This window comes from Triticum urartu, chromosome 3 (genome assembly GCF_003073215.2).
Source record: "Triticum urartu cultivar G1812 chromosome 3, Tu2.1, whole genome shotgun sequence".
NCBI classification, from domain to species: domain Eukaryota; kingdom Viridiplantae; phylum Streptophyta; class Magnoliopsida; order Poales; family Poaceae; genus Triticum; species Triticum urartu.
The window spans coordinates 3,643,042-3,649,041 of record NC_053024.1 but is presented as its reverse complement, the minus strand read 5'-3'; positions in this window follow the sequence as shown (position 1 = coordinate 3,649,041).

Sequence of the window (6,000 nt, the reverse complement as noted above, 5' to 3'; positions counted from 1 at the left end):
AGGAAAAGCATGATTAGTCTATATTAATATTTTTAATATTTGTGACATTTTTTATATTTGTTTATTTTCTTAATAAGAAAATTATTATTTGATATTTTCTTAATAATTTAATAATATTTTCTAATTCCAAAAACATGTTTTAAATTATTTGTGGATATTTTAAAATCGTCCAATGTTCTCTAATATTTTATAATTATTAAATTTTCAAATGCTTGTTTAAATTATGGAAGTTGACAACTTTGAAAAAACTCAAGAATTGAAAAATGTTCACTGATTTTTAATAAATATAAAAGGAAAACAAAAGAGAGGAAAATAAAGAACTAAGTGGAAAAGAAACAAAAACCAGGTAGAAAGAAAAGAAGAGCAAACTGAAATCACTAATTAAGGAGTACTCTTTGCAGATTGGGGCAAGTGTCACACTACATGTGCTCTACTTGTCGCAACCTGAAAGTTTTTTTCCTTTTTTCGTAGACTCGTTTGTTCACAACGTTTTATCTCTCAATCTGTGTGTCCAAATCTCGAACTATTTTCACCATTGGACTTCTTGCATCAAGATCTTCAAAATCAAATCCGATGTCGATCGGTTTCGCCGAAAAAAAATTCACAAAAAAGATTAGACGAAAAACCCGAACCGAGAGCATATTTTTTTTTTCCTTTCCAAAGGACATGACCGTGCCTCTTACGGAAGCAAATTCGTGCCTCTACGAGAAGTCAATATGTGCCTCTCGAAAGAAGAAAAATGAAAACATGGTTTTTCCTTTTCTCGAGAGGCACAACCGTGCCTCTCGCGGAAGCAAATCCGTGCCTCCGCGGTAAGTAAATCGGTGTCACTCGTGGAAGGGGGAAAACATAGAAAACATATATTTTTGTTCTCGTTCTGAGAGGCACAATCTTGCCTCTCGTGGAAGGATATTCATGTCTCCACAAGAAGTAAATATGTGCCTCTCACGGAAAGAAAAAACACATTCTTTTTCCTTTTTGTGAGAGGCACAATCGTGCCTCTCGTGAAAGCAAATCCATGCCTTCATAAGAAGCAAATCTGTGCCTCTCATGAAAGGAAAAAAACTTTTTTTCTCTTTTCCACAAAAGGAAATCCGTGCCTTCACGAGAAGTAAATTTATGCCTGTCGTGGAAGGATAAAGAAGGAAAACGTTTTTTCGCAAAAAATGATTCTTTTTTGGTACCAAATCCTAAGAAAAAACGGGGGAAAGGCGAAAAAACTCAAAAAAATCATCTAAATCCAAAATACGCGTACAGAAAAATTAAAAAAAATCAAAGGAAGTACCCAAAAGCGCGACATATGACGGCAGCTGAGAGTGAGACATGTAGCGATGGCTGAGAGCGCTCCAAATGGCGCGCTCCCAGCCCACCCAAGTGACCCTTGCGGGGGCTCTCTGAAGGAGTACTCCTTGAGTAGGTACACTCAAAAAGAAAAAACTAGGCCAGAAGCTTGCCAAAACCGGGATAGAACTCCCGCTAGCATATGCTTAAATAGGCCAGCCCATAAGAACAGGCACGGTGTACGGATATAAGGCGCTAAGCGGCGCTGAAGCTAAATACGAATTCACGAAGGCACGGTGGCGTCATATAGAGGAGCTGCCAATTCGGTCCAGTGCGTTTGAGGAGAACCAGGAGAGTAACTACTTAACGAGCGCTCTTTCGGGAGTCTCATAATGATCAGCGTCACTTGGCCCGTTCTCAGCCGTCCCGTCATGTATCGTGCTCTGGGCGCTTTTACTGGATTTTTTTATTTTCCCGCACGCGTTTTTGACTTTTTAAACGGTTATTTTTTCATGTTTTTTCGACGTTTTTGCGTGAAGAAACGCGTTTTCTTTTTTTTCCTCGAGAGTCACGGTTTTGCTTTCGCGAGAGTCACGTTTGTGCCTCTCGGAACAAAAAAACGTGTTTTCTGTCTTTTTTTCCTTCCGCGCGAGGCACGGTTTTGCTTCCGAGAGAGGAACGGTTGTGCTTTTGCGAGAGACACGGCCGTGCCTCTCGGAAATTAAAAAATTGTGTTTTCTGTTTATTTTTCTTTCGCGAGAGGCAAGGTTTTTCTTCCGCGAGAGGCATGATTGTGCTTTCGCGAGAGGCACGGCCGTGCCTCCTCAAAAACGGAAAAAATGTCTTTTCTCTTCTTTTTTTTTTACTTCCACACGAGGCATGGTTTTGCTTCCGCGAGAGGTACGGTTGTGATTTCGCGAGAGGCAGGGGCATGCCTCTTTCGGAAAGGGAAAAAACCCGTGCTCCCAGTTATGTTTTTTCGTCCGGTTTTTTCGTGAAAAAAGAATTCGTCAAAACCTATTAACATAAGATCTAGTTTTGAAGATCTCGACGCAGGGAATCCAACGGTGAAACGGTTCGAGATTCGGATGCACGGTTTAAGAGATAAAATGATTTGAATAAACGAATACACAAAAAAAGGAAAAAATCCCAGGTTGCGACAAGTGGCGCGCTACATGTGCGCCACTTGTCGCAACCTGGAAAGGCAGGAATGATATTTGCAATGAGTACTCCTTAACTAGTGATTTCGGAGAACCAGCGCCAGCGCAGGTGACAACTGGGCCGCCGTTAGGCCCGTCGCTCACCCCGCTCACTTGCCCTGATCGTTAGGCTCGCACAAGGTAGTTCCATAAAAAAATGGTTGCTTTTCTGGAAAAAGTAAATAGACACCGGTTTTCTAAAGAAAACTGGGTAATAAAAAAAGTCACGAATTTAAAAAAAGTTCATCGATATTTAAAAAGCTTCACAAATTTGGAAAAAAAATTCAAACGAGGGATGTAATTCAAAAATGTTCACATATTTTCAAAATAAAGTTCACAAACTTCAAAAAAGGATCACGGATTTTAAAAAACATGAAAAAAATTATCCAATCCGAAAATAAAGTTCATATGATTTGAAAAACAGTTCATCAATTTGAAAAAGTTCATCGAATTTGGAAAAAAAATCATAAAAAAGTAAAAATTTCATCAATTGCAAAAAAAAGTTCGCAATTTTAAAAAAAAGGTCAGAAGAAAACCAGAAAAAAAATGATTTCACATTCTTTATTAGAAGAAGTATGAAAGAAGTTATCTTGCATAACTGTCGTGTTGGTTACTTGCGCTGGTACACACCTGTTTTTTAAGCTTTTTACAGAAAGAAAAAGTGTAAGATGGGCCGGCACAAGCGGAGGTGGGGGTATGCGCCCGTTTGAGGGTATGGAATAAACAGACACTTAAGGCGTCGTTTAGGAAATGCCTCATATATGCGCGGCAGCTATTTATCGCATGAAGCGAGTCCTTAGGCTAAGTCTGGCGTCGAAGATTTTCTGGTCATGGTTGTTATTAGGCTGGCTCATTTTTGTGTAGAGTCTAAAGAAAAATAGAAGGAAAAAGGGGAGCACTAGGGAACAATCCCTGGTCGCCGCGAACATAGGAAGTGCGACTAGCCACTGCGCCCGCCCAACAGTTTGCGATAACATAACAAAAGGGCGCAACCTACTTGAAGCAAGACGTGCCAGTTTTCTCCATTTTGTTCTTGTTTCGTTTTCTTTTATTTCTTTTTTCTTTCCATTTTTTCAATATTATCCTTTTCTTTCTTCACTATTTTATATATATATATATATATAAGTATTTTTTCTTCTCCGGCTTTTTTCATTTGTTTCTTCAGTTTTTTACATCTCCCTTTTTCTTTCGTTTATTTTACTTATTTTCTAGTTTTATTTTATTGGTTTTTCTTTTGTTTCTTTTCTTTATATACGATCAACATCTTTTCAAATACTTGTTCATTACTTTCCAAATACTTGTTCATTACTTTCCAAATACTTGTTCAACATTTTCTAATACTTATTTAGAATCTTTTATATAAATGATTAACATTTTTATAAATACTTTTTCAACATTTTTATACATGATCAGTAGTTTTCAAATACTTGTTCAAGTTTTTTAAATACATTTTCAATATTTTTAAATAATTATTAAACATTTTTATATACTTGATCAACATTTTTTCAAATAATTGTTCAACAATTTTTAAATACTTTTTCAACAATTTTTTAATTTTTGAAGAGTATTTTTAATGTATATTTTAAGAATATTTTAAAGTATAAAAAGTACAAAAATAAAATAGAAAATGTAAATAAAAACAAAAAAATAGGTTGTGGCCTCCCGCGCTCATGAGCCGGCTCAGATCGCTCGCCCCTTCAACGAGACCGAAGTTAGACTCGCTGAAGGTGAGATAGACGAAATCACTAATTGAGGAGTACTCTTTGCAAAGATCACTCTCACCTCCCTAGGTTGCGACAAGTGGCGCGCTGCATGTGCATCACTTGTCGCAACCTGAGAGTTTTCCTTTTTTTTCTATACCCGTTTATTTAAAACATTTTATCTCTTAAACTGTGCGTCCAAATGTCGAACCGTTTTCACAGTTGAATTCCTCGCGTCGAGGTCTTCAAAACTAGATCCCATGTTGATAGGCTTTTACGAACTTTTTTTCATAAAAAAAACCGGACGAAAAAACCAAAGCGGGAAGCACGGTTTTTTTCCTTTCTGAAAGAGGCACGTTCGTGCCTCTCAACGAAAAAAAAGAGAAAACGTCGTTTTTTTTTGTTTTCAAGAGACACGGCTGCCTCTCGTGAAAGTACAACCGTGTCTTTTGCGCAGCAAAACCGTGGCTCTCGCGAAAGGAAAAAGCCAGAAAACATTTTTTTTATTTTTGAGAGGCACGGCCATGCCTCTCGCGGAAGAAAAAAAACAGAAAACATGTTTTTATTTCGTTTCCGAGAACCACGGCCGTGCCTCACACGAAAGCACGATCGTGCCTCTTATGGAAGGAAAAAAAATAAAAAACACGTTTTTTTCGTTTCAAGAGGCACGGCCGTGCCTCCCGCGGAAGGAAAAAAACCATGTTTTTTTGGCATAAAATTTTTTTCCCCGAAATTTTTTTTGTCCAAAAGCTAAGGAAGAACGGTAGAAAACCAAAAAAATCGAAAAACACAGGAAAAAAACCGGTTTAAAAGCCGAACATGCGTGTGGAAAATTAAAAAAAATCCGGAGGAAGCACTCAGAGCACGCCAAGTGGCGTGCTCTCAGCCCACCTGCAAGTGATCGTTACGAGGCTTCCGAAGGAGCGCTCGTCAACAAGTTGCTCCCCGAGATATAAGCGCGCCCTCATATAGGTGTGGCTTCGCTGAAGGTGTCGCTTCCCGACGCCCTAGTTTGGGCCAGTCCTCGGTCGGGTTCACCGTTTCCTATCTTTTTCTATTTCTTTTTTTCACTTTTCCTTTTTCTTTTCTATTTCTTTCTTTCTGTTCGTCCTTTTCTCTTCTATTTATTTTTGGGTATTATACAAAATTTTGGGCCGGTCCACTGTCGGGTTTGTTGTTCCTTCATTTTGCTTATTTTCTTTTTGGGTTTCAATATAGAAGTTTTATTTTTAAAATTTTACTTTCCATTTTTCCTTTTGGTTATTGTATAAAGTTGTATAACAAATGTTCACCATGTATTAAGAAAATGTTTATGGTATATTCCAGAAAAGTTCATCATGCATTATAAAAAGTTCATCGTATATTAAGATATCATTCAACAAATACCACAGTTGTTCATTGTGTATTCAAAATTTGTTCAGTGTATATTACGCAAATGTTCAATGTATATTAAAAAATTGTTCAATATACATTACAATATGTTCAGTGTGTATGCAAAAATCGTTCAGCATATATATTCATACTTTAAAAATATTTGAAATAAAATAAAAGCAAAAACTGGGTGCTACAGAGAACTGCCACAGTGCCCGTTCTATCCCCCAAAGAAAAAAAAAACCTGATAAAAACCAGATCGCCCGTCGAAGTGGTATGTCTATACCTATTAATAAAGATAGGTGATATTTTTGGTTTGATTTGGTCTCGATGGCAGCGGATAAGGAGTCCTATGTGAGATGGCGCAACTCCCTGGAGATAAAGAAGGTTCTCCCTGCATAGCCCCCATTTCAGTGGTGCGTCTAGCACCGTTGGTGAGCATGTGGAGA